Source organism: Bubalus kerabau, chromosome 1, assembly GCF_029407905.1.
Source record: "Bubalus kerabau isolate K-KA32 ecotype Philippines breed swamp buffalo chromosome 1, PCC_UOA_SB_1v2, whole genome shotgun sequence".
NCBI lineage: Eukaryota > Metazoa > Chordata > Mammalia > Artiodactyla > Bovidae > Bubalus > Bubalus kerabau.
Window position 1 is genome coordinate 50,969,244 of NC_073624.1, and position 12,484 is coordinate 50,981,727.

A 12,484-nucleotide genomic window follows, 5' to 3' on the forward strand; every position below is an offset into this window, starting at 1 on the left:
ATGTAAATACTTCAGAGAGGAGCTACAGCAGAAGATGAGGGGGAGGGGTCTCTCCCAGGAAGGCCCAAGAGGGTCCTGCTCGGTTACAACATATTGTTGACAAACTGTACTGGTCAGATTTTTGCAGTTGCAAGTATAGAAACACAGCTCAAGTTAGAGTGCAAAAGATAATTCGTTGGTTCAAGCATCAGAAAGTCTCGGATAGTTCTTGATAGATTCAGGCAGAGCTGGATCCAGGAGCTCCGATAATATCGGAGCTCTTGGCCGTGTTTTTCTCTACCTGGTGTTTTCTTCACATGGTTGAGTTAGACAGCTGTGGATGGCCCGCTCTGGTCCCTAAGCTCACCATCCCAGAGGAAGAAAGACCCTGTCTCTTTCTGGTGCCTCTATAAATCTCATGGAGGGATATTGATCAGTGCCTGCGCTTCTAGAGATTTATTCCTAAATAAGGGGGATGGGGATGGCAGTTGGAGTGGGGGGCAACAAAAGGCTACCTCTCAAGCTTCTGGCTCAAACAGGACTATGTGAGAACAGGTAGATTTCAGTGCCTGCAGTCCCCAATGGAGGAACCTGGGGCCACATGCGAGGCCCAGCACAGCTGTGCGCCAGCAGGGGCCGGTAGAAACCTTGCTTTGTGTAGGCACAGTCCAACCATGACTAACCCTGCACCCTGCACCTCTGTTCTTCCCGTTCTTCCCATGCCATATGCCTTCTGTGTAACCTCTTTCCACCTAAACTCCATCCCCTTCAAGCAGCAAAGGATGGAAAGGGTCAGACAGGTCAGGGCGTGACCTCAGCTCTGACTTTTATGTTAACTGGAGCAAGTTGCCATCTAACTTCTTTTGGCCTCCTCATCTGGCAAATGATGATACTTCTTACAAACATCTTTAAAATGAATCCTTATCAATTATGTCGCAGTAAAACTGAAAGAAAAAAGTAAAATTTTTTTTAAAGTCCTCCCTCCCTACTTCCTCTCCCTAAAAAGTACACATTGTGAGGGCAGAGCTTTTTACCTGTTTGCTCCCTACTGTTCCCACTGCCCACAGTGGCCCCGGGTGCACCCTGGCCCCTCAGGTTGCTGGGTGGTTGACTGACTCCCTCTTCACCCTGAGCCTGTTCCCCACTGCCTGTTCTCCCTACCTCTCCTCCCTCCCCTGTCATCTGACTACAGCTCCCTGCCCTCCTAAGGCTGCCCTCCCCATGGGCCTTCATAACCCTCTGCTGCTAATTCAGTGATCATATTTCTGTCCATATCTGAACTGTCCTGTCTACATCATTTGAAGCTGCTGGCCCTCCTTTCTGTCCTGAGATCCATGCCCCTCTCCTGGATCTCTGGCTCTCTCTCTGACCATTCCTTCACCGTCTCCTTCAAGAGCTTTCCTTCCTGCTCCATCTTTAGCCTCGTCTGTTCCATCAGCACGCACTGTCTGAGCTCTCGTCTGCGCTCTCCACTGCAGCTCCCGTCTACACGCCAGCAGCCCTCCAGTCGCCCTTGCTGTGCAAGGCCTCGGGCTCTTCTATCCAGTTACGTCCTCTGCATCTCCACTGGTCCACCCGGGAAACCTCAGACTCTCAAAATCCTAGACCACACCCATTTTCTTTTCAGAGACCCCACTCTCCTTCCTTGTCTTCATCCTCCTCCTCTTCCTGGGACCGTCTTTACAACAGGAATCCCCAGTCCCTCCATTGTCTTCAAACAGAAATCTGGGAATCACCTCCCCTCCTCCATGTCCACATGGTTGTCATGTCCTATCACTTGCCCTTTATTAAAGTTTCTCAAAAATGTCCTTTTCTTCTTGCCCCCCTGCCACCATATTGGACAGCTTTGGTAAAGCTAGAAGTTTCCCAAGAATTAAATTCCATTTCTAAAGCTTAAAATAATCCCAGACAGGAAATAAAAAGAAGGAAATACTTAAAAAGACTGACGCAATGTCGGAGGGGGGGATGCCTCCCAGAGACGCAGGCCCCAGAGGAACTCCCAGAACATGGAAAGGAGGGCTCATCTCCAAGGATGAAAAGTGTCACTGGCTGGAATAAACTGAGGTTTGCAAAAAATGCTGAGATCAAGGGAAAGGGGCTTTTCTCCTTCTGTTTGGAATGAGAAAAGTATCAGAAACGATCTGGACATGCCAACTGAGAAGATGATGTCATATTCATGGCTGAAGAGGAGAAAAACAGGACAGTACCTTTTACAGGACTTTCTCCTTCTCTCCAGAAGAAAGATTGTCTGCCTGGAGAGAAGCAAGGAGAACATTTCCAGGAAGAAACTGGTGAAGAGGCTGTTGAATTAACTCCTTCTTCCTGGAAATTCACCCAGGATCCCATGATTGAAGTTCCTGACCCTCCTCAAGTCTGTTTTTCCCCTTTGTTTGTATTGATCGGTGCCTACTCCGTGCTGACAATAAGAGGATGAATAGGACCCAGTCCTTGCTCTCAAAAAACTGAGACAATTGCGTAGATAAATAAGTATAACACATGCTGGGGATCTGATAGAAGGCTGTGCAGGGCGTGTAGAGATGATTGAAGGAAGGAGCTTAATTCCACTTGCAGGGTGGAAGGATGAAAAGAGGTTCCACATCAAGGAAACCACAGGGTTTCATGTGCCTGGAGATCTAAGGAATTCTAACAAACAAGAGAGACTCCAAGTCAAGAGATGGACCCTCTTATACTAAAACAAAGAATAGTGGATGCCGCAGGGCAGAGAGATCAAAATAGAGTGAAATGCTGTGCAGCTTGGGGAGCACTTAGACAGTTAGGAGGTAATCAGGAGGCACAACAGGAGTTCTCAAGAAACCAGAACGGCCAGACCAATGGTTCTTAAGGGGGTGGGTGAGGGTAGTCTTCCCCCGGGGAGCATTTGGTTACACCTGGAGGCAGTTTTGGTTGTCACAACTGGGGGTGAGGGGATGTTAGTGACACCTGGCATCTACCCTGCAGAAACCAAGGATGCTGCTGAACACCCTGAAATGCCTAAGACTGCCCCCCGACACACAACAGAGAATTATCCAGTCCAAGATGTCAGTAGCACCAAGTTGAGAAACCCGGGACAAAACTAATATTGTTTCCTTTGTTCAAAGTTTTACCAGATTAGAAATCAAAGGAAGTAATGGTTATTATGGGCTTCCCTGGTGGCTCAGACAGTAAAGAATCCACCTGTAATGCGGGAGACCTGGGTTCAACCCCTGGGTTGGGACGATCCCTGGAGGAGAGCCTGGCAACCCACTCCAGTATTCTTGCCTGGAGAAGCCCCATGAACATAGGAGCCTGGCAGGCAGCAGTCCATAGGGTCGCAAAGAGTTGGACAGGACTGAGGAACTAAGCACAGCACAGTGGTTACTATAGAGTTCACCAGTCTGTTCCAAAGGATTGTAATTCATCATGAAGCTAAAGGCTATTTTGTCAAATACGAAAATTCCATGTTAAAGTAGATTTCTAGTGCAAAACTTCTCAGACTCATTAAGTTTGCTCATATACCTCCTGGGGGTAGAAGAACATAAAAACTTGTGCAGAATTTTCCAGATTTACAGGACCAATGAAACGTTTGACCAGTTTTTGAGATGCGTGTCCTTTCATTAACTTGTAAAAACTCTTTGCACATTATGACCATTCACCCTGTGTCATACTTTGCAATGATTTTTCTCCATTTGACAGCTACATGTCCATTTTATTATTCAGCTTTTAATCATTGTAAAGGTTTTTTTTTAAATGGTAGTCATGTGTTTCCATCTTTGGGAGTTTGTTATAGTAACTGAAGGTGGTGATTTGATCTACTTGTTAGTTATGAGATCTTAAGTTAAGTTACTACCCTAGTATTATCTCATGTAAAAAGAGGATAATAATAGTATCAACTTAATAAGCTGGTTGTGAGGATTAAGAGACACTGTGTATGTCAAACATAGCTCAGTGCTTGGAATGCAGTAGACACTCGATAAGTATTAGCTGTCATTATTACTAAGAATATTTGGTCTTGCTTTCAGAACCCCAAATCCAGCTGAAGTCAATAAGGGAGTTATGACTTAACAGCATCCTCTGTCAGAAACCATTTCATTTGGCTACAGGTTCAATATGAATCAAATTGTTAAGGAGTTGCCAAAAGCTCTAATCCTTAAACACCTAATAAATAGGTGAAAATGGACTCAACTTTGTTCACCACTAGGGAAATGCAAATGAAAACCACAATGAGATGCCACTATAAAACCACTAGACTAGCTCAAGTTAAAAAGATTAGTAATTCTAAGTGTTGGCAAGAGCGTGAAACATTTGGAACATACCCACAGAGCTAGTGAAATTGTCAGTTTGTTTGATTTTATTTTTCACTAGAGGTTAATTACTTTACAATATTGTGATGGTTTCTGCCATACATAAACATGAGTCAGCCACAGGTATATATGTGTCCTCTCCCTCTTGGACCACCCTCCCATGCCCCTCCTCATCCCACCCCTCTAGGCTGTCACAGAGCACCGGCTTTGGATTCCCTGCATCATACAGCAAATTCCCACCAACTGTCTATTGAAAGTGTCAACTGATACAACTACTTTGGAATATGTGTTCCTATTATCTGCTAATCTGAAATTACAAAGAGTTTCTTTTTTTAGGTAAAGTGAAGTTGCTCAGTCGTGTCTGACTCTTTGCTACCCTGTGGACTGTAGCCCACCAGGCTCCTCTGTCCATGGGATTTTCCAGGCAAGAATACTGGAGTGGGTTGCCATTGCCTTCTCCAGGGGATCTTCCCAACCCAGGGATAGAATCCAGATCTCCCACATTGAAGGCAGATGCTTTAACCTCTGAGCCACCAGGGAAGCCCATTTTTTAAGTATCAGATCAGATCAGATCAGTCTCTCAGTCGTGTCTGACTCTTCATGACCCCATGAATCACAGCACACCAGGCCTCCCTGTCCATCACCAACTCCCGGAGTTCACCCAGACTCACGTCCACTGAGTCAGTGATGCCATCTAGCCATCTCATCCTCTGTCGTCCCCTTCTCCTCCTGCTCCCAATCCCTCCCAGCATCAGAGTCTCTTCCAATGAGTCCACTCTTCGCATGAGGTGGCCAAAGGACTGGAGTTTCAGCTTTAGCATCATTCCTTCCAAAGAAATCCCAGGGCTGATCTCCTTCAGAATGGACTGGTTGGATCTCCTTGCAGTCCAAGGGACTCTCAAGAGTCTTCTCCAACACCACAGTTCAAAAGCATCAATTCTTCGGCGTTCAGCCTTCTTCACAGTCCAACTCTCACATCCATGCATGACCACAGGAAGAACCATAGCCTTGACTAGACGGACCTTTGTTGGCAAAATAGTGTCTCTGCTTTTGAATATGCTATCTAGGTTGGTCATATCTTTCCTTCCAAGGAGTAAGCGTCTTTTAATTTCATGGCTGCAGTCACCATCTGTAGTGATTTTGGAGCCCCCAAAAATAAAGTCTGACACTGTTTCCACTGTTTCCCCATCTATTTCCCATGAAGTGGTGGGACCGGATGCCATGATCTTAGTTTTCTGAATGTTGAGCTTTAAGCCAATTTTTTCATTCTCCACTTTCACTTTCATCAAGAGGCTTTTGAGTTCCTCTTCACTTTCTGCCATAAGGGTGGTGTCATCTGCATATCTGAGGTTAGTGATATTTCTCCTGGCAATCTTGATTCCAGTTTGTGTTTCTTCCAGTCCAGCGTTTCTCATGATGTACTTTGCATATAAGTTAAATAAACAGGGTGAGAATATACAGCCTTAATGTACTCCTTTTCCTATTTGGAACCAGTCTGTTGTTCCATGTCCAGTTCTAACTGTTGCTTCCTGACCTGCATACAGATTTCTCAAGAGGCAGATCAGGTGGTCTGGTATTCCCATCTCTTGAAGAATTTTCCACAGTTGATTGTGATCCACACAGTCAAAGGCTTTGGCATAGTCAATAAAGCAGAAATAGATGTTTTTCTGGAACTCTCTTGCTTTTTCGATGATCCAGTGGATGTTGGCAATTTGATCTCTGGTTCCTCTGCCTTTTCTAAAACCAGCTGGAACATCAGGAAGTTCACGGTTCACATATTGCTGAAGCCTGGCTTGGAGAATCTTGAGCATTACTTTAATAGCGTGTGAGATGAGTGCAATTGTGTGGTAGTTTGAGCATTCTTTGGCATTGCCTTTCTTTGGGATTGGAATGAAAACTGTCCTTTTCCAGTCCTGTGGCCACTGCTGAGTTTTCCAAATTTGCTGGCATATTGAGTGCAGCACTTTCACAGCATCGTCTTTCAGGATTTGAAATAGTTCAACTGGAATTCCATCACCTCCACTAGCTTTGTTCATAGTGATGCTTTCTAAGGCCCACTTGACTTCACATTCCAGGATGTCTGGCTCTAGGTCAGTGATCACACCATTGTGATTATCTGGGTCGTGAAGATCTTTTTTGTGCAGTTCTTCTGTGTATTCTTGCCATCTCTTCTTAATATCTTCTGCTTCTGTTAGGTCCATTCCATTTCTGTCCTTTTTCGAGCTCATCTTTGCATGAAATGTTCTTTTGGTATCTCTGATTTTCTTGAAGAGATTCCTAGTCTTTCCCATTCTGTTGTTTTCCTCTATTTCTTTGCATTGATCGCTGAAGAAGGCTTTCTTATCTCTTGCTATTCTTTGGAACTCTGCATTCAGATGTTTATATCTTTCCTTTTCTCCTTTGCTTTTCGCTTCTCTTCTTTTCACAGCTATTTGTAAGGCCTCCCCAGACAGCCATTTTGCTTTTTTGCATTTCTTTTCCATGGGGATGGTCTTGATCCCTGTTGCATGTGTGTGAGTACTCCAGTGTTTATAGAAGCTTGTTCATAGTTACCAAAATCTGGACACAATCCATGTGTCCATTAAGAATAAAATATTAGTAGATAAATAAACTGCAGTAAATTCAGGCAAATGGGAATTTTCCAGAAATGAAAATGAATAAATTACAACTAAATATACAACAACATGCCTGAATCTCACAAACACACCAATGAATGAATTGTCAGATTTAAAAGGATGCCACTGTATATGATTCCATGTATATAAAATTCAAAGCCAGGGAAACTAATCTATAGTGCAATGTGGCATACATATAAGATGATAAAACTTAAGAAAAGCGAGAAGATTACTACCTTAAAGGAATGAAGTGAAGTAAAGTAAAAGTCACTCAGTCATGTCCAACTCTTGTGACCCCATGTAGTGTGCCAGGTTCCTCTGTCTATGGGGATTCTCCAGGCAAAAATACTGGAGTGGATTGCCATTTCCTTCTCCAGGGGATCTTCCCAACCCAGGAATTGAACCCAAGTTTCCTGCATTGCAGGCAGATTCTTCATCCACGGAGGTATGAGGGAAGCCCATTAAATAATAGAAGTTACCTTTGTGGAGGAGGGAGGCTTGGTCATGGGGTACAGCAGGAGTGGTTCAAGCCTAGTTCTTGACATGGGCGGTGCTTATGTGGAGGTTTGCTCTGTGATTGTTAGCTCACTGAACTGTCACTTTATACCAGGCAAGTCTTTCTGTGTGTGTTATATTTCAAAATAAAATAAGGTGTTTTTTTATCTTTATTAGGGCATATTAATGAAGATCTGATTTCCAAAGTAAAGAGAATCCTGCACTGCACTGGTCCCTCCATGGCTAGAACATTGTATTACGTTCTGGACTGTAAACAGGCTCTGGATGTTTGAATCATTGATAAATGAATGTGTTCAGGAGAAAATGAGCTGAGTAGTGGAGGGCAGAGCCTTCCAGCCTGGGAGGGCTAGAGACAGTGTGGCTGGCATCCTCAGAAACATGGAGAATTGTCCTGGGAAGGTCGGCTGGATATTTCTATGTATTAGTAACAGGTAGGAGCCAAAAATGGGACCAAAGTCCGGGAGAAAGACATGTCAGTTGTGTTGAAAGAGCAACTTTCTAACAATCACAGGTGAACATTAATGGAATGAACAGCTGCTTTGTGTAGAAAGTTCTCATCAATGCAGAACTGGAGCAAAAATAAATACGTACTAGAGAGTTTAAGCATTATTTGAGATTTTTTGCCTGAGATGTTTGAACTTGGTGAAATTGAGACACTTCTGTTTATGTTTTTATGTGGATATGTGAACTTGTTTTGCAATGGAAAGGGTCCATAGCTTCTTTCACCTTTTCACAGGGGCCATGATCCTTCCAAAGTTTCACACACCCTGAAGACGACTGCTGCAGTATCTTCCTGTGATGAGAATCTGTGTTTTTCATCAATACTATGAGCAGCCTATTGAATGGGGTGGTGTATCTGTTATCATCATAGAAGTTGAGTTCGTGGCCAACTGCCTATGGGGGCAGCTTTTGTAGAAAGCAGGGATTCTGATTTTAATCTGGATTTACCATTTACCAGTTGTGTGTTGTTCACTAAGTTGCATAATCTCTCTGTGCCTAGATTTCCTCGTGTCTAATATGGGGACAATAATTTCCCTCCTGGAGTTGTAATGATGATAGAATCAATCAGCTCAGGCTTGGGAAGGTGCTGGGTCAACACTCAGGGAATGGGAGCTTTAAAAACCCACTGCTAATATAAACTGTTAATCTGATGACTTAACTGCTTATCTCAACTAAGATGAGATAAGCAGTTGCTCATAATAGACCAAAAGGGGAGAAAAATTAAATTCTGGGCAAATTCTTAAAGTAAGCAAAATGGGCTTCTGGCATCCCCAAGAGAGGGCAAGATAACAAACAAACCCCAGCCTGGGAGACGCCTTCTCCTTATTTTGTAAATTCAGACTTTCAGGGCTTGAGTCCCAGCACCTCACTTAGAAGATAAGAACCTGGGGCCCCAGAGAGGAGAAGGGTCTTGCCCAAGGCCACCCAGTGAGGAAGCACCCCACCCCCAGGATCAGAACAGGAAGGGAAAGTCTTCTGAGATGATTCCACCCCATTCCATCCTTGAGAGATTAAGAATACTAGTAATAATAATAGCCAGAGTGATAGTGAAAGCTAATTCTCTATGGAGTTTACTCTGTGCAGGCATTGTTCTAAGTGCTTTATAAATTAGTCATTACTATCTATAAATTACTATCCTCATAACCGCCCTATGAGGAAGATACTAATCCTATCGGTATCCCCACTTGACAGATGAGGAAACTGAGACACTGGGAGTATGAGGCAGAGTTGGGGTTCAACCCCGGGCAGTCTGGTTCTGGCTTCTAAGTTCTGACAGATAATGGGCGATGCCATGGTCACAGTTTAGTAAGCCCAGACATGGGTATCCTAACACTCCCCCTTGCCCAGGGTGTGTTGTTCTACTAAGAGTAGCCTGGAGTGATGAGGTACAGGGTTGAGCTGACCTGTGTATTCTGAGGGGTCAAAGTGACAGCTCCCAATGCACTGTCTCCAGCAGCATCTTGCACACCCTGGCGTCTTGCACACCCTCACATCTTGCACATCCTCACATCTTGCACATCCTGGCTCGTCCAGACCGCTGCTGTCCTCAGCTCCCAGCAACCTGGACTCCATCTCTTCTCTCGGGCTGACTCTCTCAGTGAGATTTCCCAGCACTGTCTGCTTCTTTAAGTGGGAGTAGATAGTCAGCTGACACAGTCATGGAGAGAAAGGACTAGAAAATGAGCAAAGGGGGAAACGGAACCCAGGGGAACACTTAAGACATAGAGTGCTCCCCCAGCACCTGGGTGACGACCCGGGAGGAAAGTCGCTCTGTGTTTCATGTTCAGCAGAAACCAAATCAGGTGAGAGCAGGAGAGGCTTCACCCTGCAAGGTGTTCAGGGAAGGAGCGTTCAAGGCCCTGCCAGGCTGTGAGGGGAAGAAGGGAGAGGGACCCATGCTCTGTACCCTCGCCCACCCTCCCTCTCAACTCCACCGTCCACCAAATCCCCCTCCCCCTGGATGACCACTGCCTCCTTTACTCTCTGCTTCTCTCCAACAAAATGGACCCTGAAGGCAGTTCCATCCATTCTTTACCCCTTAGTGAAAATTGTAAACACCGTACTCTGCTTCTCAGAGCCTCTGGCATGAGGTTACTCTCTCTCTAAGCACGATATACACCGTGGGTCCTCATTATTCATAAATTCTGCATTTGTGAGTTTACCTACTCACTAAAAATGTATTCATCACCCTGAAATCAATCTCGCAGCCTTTTCAGTGGCCATTCACAGACACGTACAGAGCGGTGAATAATTTGCATGTTCCTTCCCAGCTGAGGTCAGCTCTGCCTTCTTGTTTCAGCCTGTAAACAAGTATCCTCTTCTTGAGGTGTTTAATGCCACACTTTTGCATTTTTGTACTTTTTGTTGGTGATTTCATTGTTAAAATGGCTCCCCAACATAGGGCTGGAATGCTGTGTTCCTAATCCCAAGCAGGCTGTGATGTTTCTTATAGAAAAAAAAAAAGCATGTGTTAGATACGCTTTGTTCAGGTATGAGTCATGGTGCTTGCGGTTGCCGTTGGCTATGAATTCAATGTTAATGAACAACTATGTATATTAAATAAGTTGTCTTTAAAAGGAAGCACACATAACAAGGTTATATATTGATGAGTTGATGAAAATGTAGCCATAAGCTTGCAGGAACCAAATCCTGTTTTCCTCTAGGAGCAGTAGTTCAGGATTCACTAATTCAGTGCTTGTTGCAATGTTACAGAATGTAACTACTGTGAATGATGAGAACAGACTCGTGTGTGTGTGTGTGTGTGTGTGTGTGTGTACATATGGGTATATACCACACGTGCAAACACATATTCTGTAAAGAGTTCTAAGGGTCTCTTTCCTCCTTTGGAACCCAAAATGCCACCATTCTAAGGACAAACAGAAGCAACTGAAGCAGTCATTTCAGTCTGACACTTGCCATGTTGAAGGTGACGTCACCTGGATCAATCAACTTGTTTTCCTTACAAGGGTTTAAGGCTGAGATGTCTACTGCTGAAACTCACTCCTCTAATCCCCACATCTTTCCACCATCCTTGGTTGGCCTGGACTCAGGAAACCTGGGTCCTCCTGCCAGCCTCATACTCCCTGGGGCTCACAGCATCCACTTGGGCAAGTCATTTAAACACATGAGTGCAAGGTGTCAAATATATCAAATATACATGATGTTCCTCACCAAGCATTTGGAAAAGCTAGTGAATTGAAGTGTGTTAAAAAGCATGAAGCGGCTCATGACTGTGAGATGGGGAGGTAAGCAAAGGAGGATGTGGACTTTTGACTTAGACCTCACTGGACTCTGATCTGGACTCTGCCATCTGCTAGCATTGTGACCTGGAGCAAATCCCTTGCCTTCTCTGGGGTAATTCAGAGCAGATGAGATGGGATGAGCAAAGGCACACCAGCTGTTGCAGAAGCATCAGTGCCTTCAGCATCTCCTCTAAGCCTCAGAGACATTCTGACAGCTCTTCCTGATTGCAGCTTTGCAGAGGTCCCAAGAGTTGTTTTGCTTAAACTCACAGGTAAGTGACAGAAGCAGATTTCGAACTGAGGTGGTCAGGTCCTTCAGCCCGCTTCTTCCTGCTGCCTGGGACCCGCAGGAACGCCCTGGTGGAATCATCGCTTCCTGTTTTAAGGCCACCAGCCAACTTAATAAGAGAGTTGATTTATAAAGAATTTCACAGGGTTCCACCCAAGAAACATGTGAGTACCTTGGAGGCCAGCACTGACCTTTGCCTATGAACCACTCTTGTCTGCTGAACTGACTTCATCCCAGGCCTAAAGCCTAGAATAAGCACACTCATGCAAGAGAATGAGAAGAAGAGAAAGAAGACTATCAGCCCCTGGCACTGTGCTTTACAATCAGGGTACACCCCAGCCACCTAAAAGGCCCCATTTTGTCAAGAGGGACAGGGAAGCAGAAACAGCCTCATCTGGAAAGAATACGCTACCTGCTCAGTGTACACTGACCGCACCACTCCTCCGTGGAAAACAGAATATTTTTGAGCTGACAAACACTGAAAAACAGTAGGATTTCCTTTTTCTTTTTTCTGCTTTCCTGGCAGTGTTTGTTGACCCATCTTGGCTTTGTATGCAAGAAAGGTCAGAGAAGTCATGCCTTAAGAGGCTCCCAGAAGGAGGAGGGGGCGCACGCTGCCTGTTAGAGTGGGACACTGTAATTTCCCACAATCTGATGAGCAGCTCCATACTTCTACCCCAGCTCGACAGTCAATTTGCAAAGTACTTCCACACCGGGAGCCTGCTTAGGCTCAAGCCATCTTTTGATGAGGGTACTGTTATCATGATACCCATTTAACAGATGAGACCAGCAGAGATCAAGGAGGCAAAATGATTGGGCGTATGGTCACACACTGCGTTCTGTGAAGGCTGTTCATTCTTTCCTCTGGTCCTGGAATCCATGCCAGAGGAGGGAAGCCTCCAGAGAGCTCGCCAGCCCATGCAGAACACAGCCAGTGTGTCACTGAGGTCTTCCTCAGCCAAAATGTGCAGGTGCAGCCCATTGTTGCTGTCAGTGGGCTAGAGGAGTGATGGCCTGAATCAAGCAGGTGCCCCATGCTCTCTGCGGCCGTGGCCCAGGGCA

General features: G+C 45.1%; 1 protein-coding gene across 1 annotated transcript in view; it reads left to right on the top strand.

Annotated features, from left to right (window-relative positions):
- SYN3 (synapsin III) overlaps positions 1–12,484 on the top strand; it is a 492,105-nt gene that overhangs the window by 429,621 nt on the left and 50,000 nt on the right. The gene's annotated exons all lie outside the window — the stretch shown is intronic.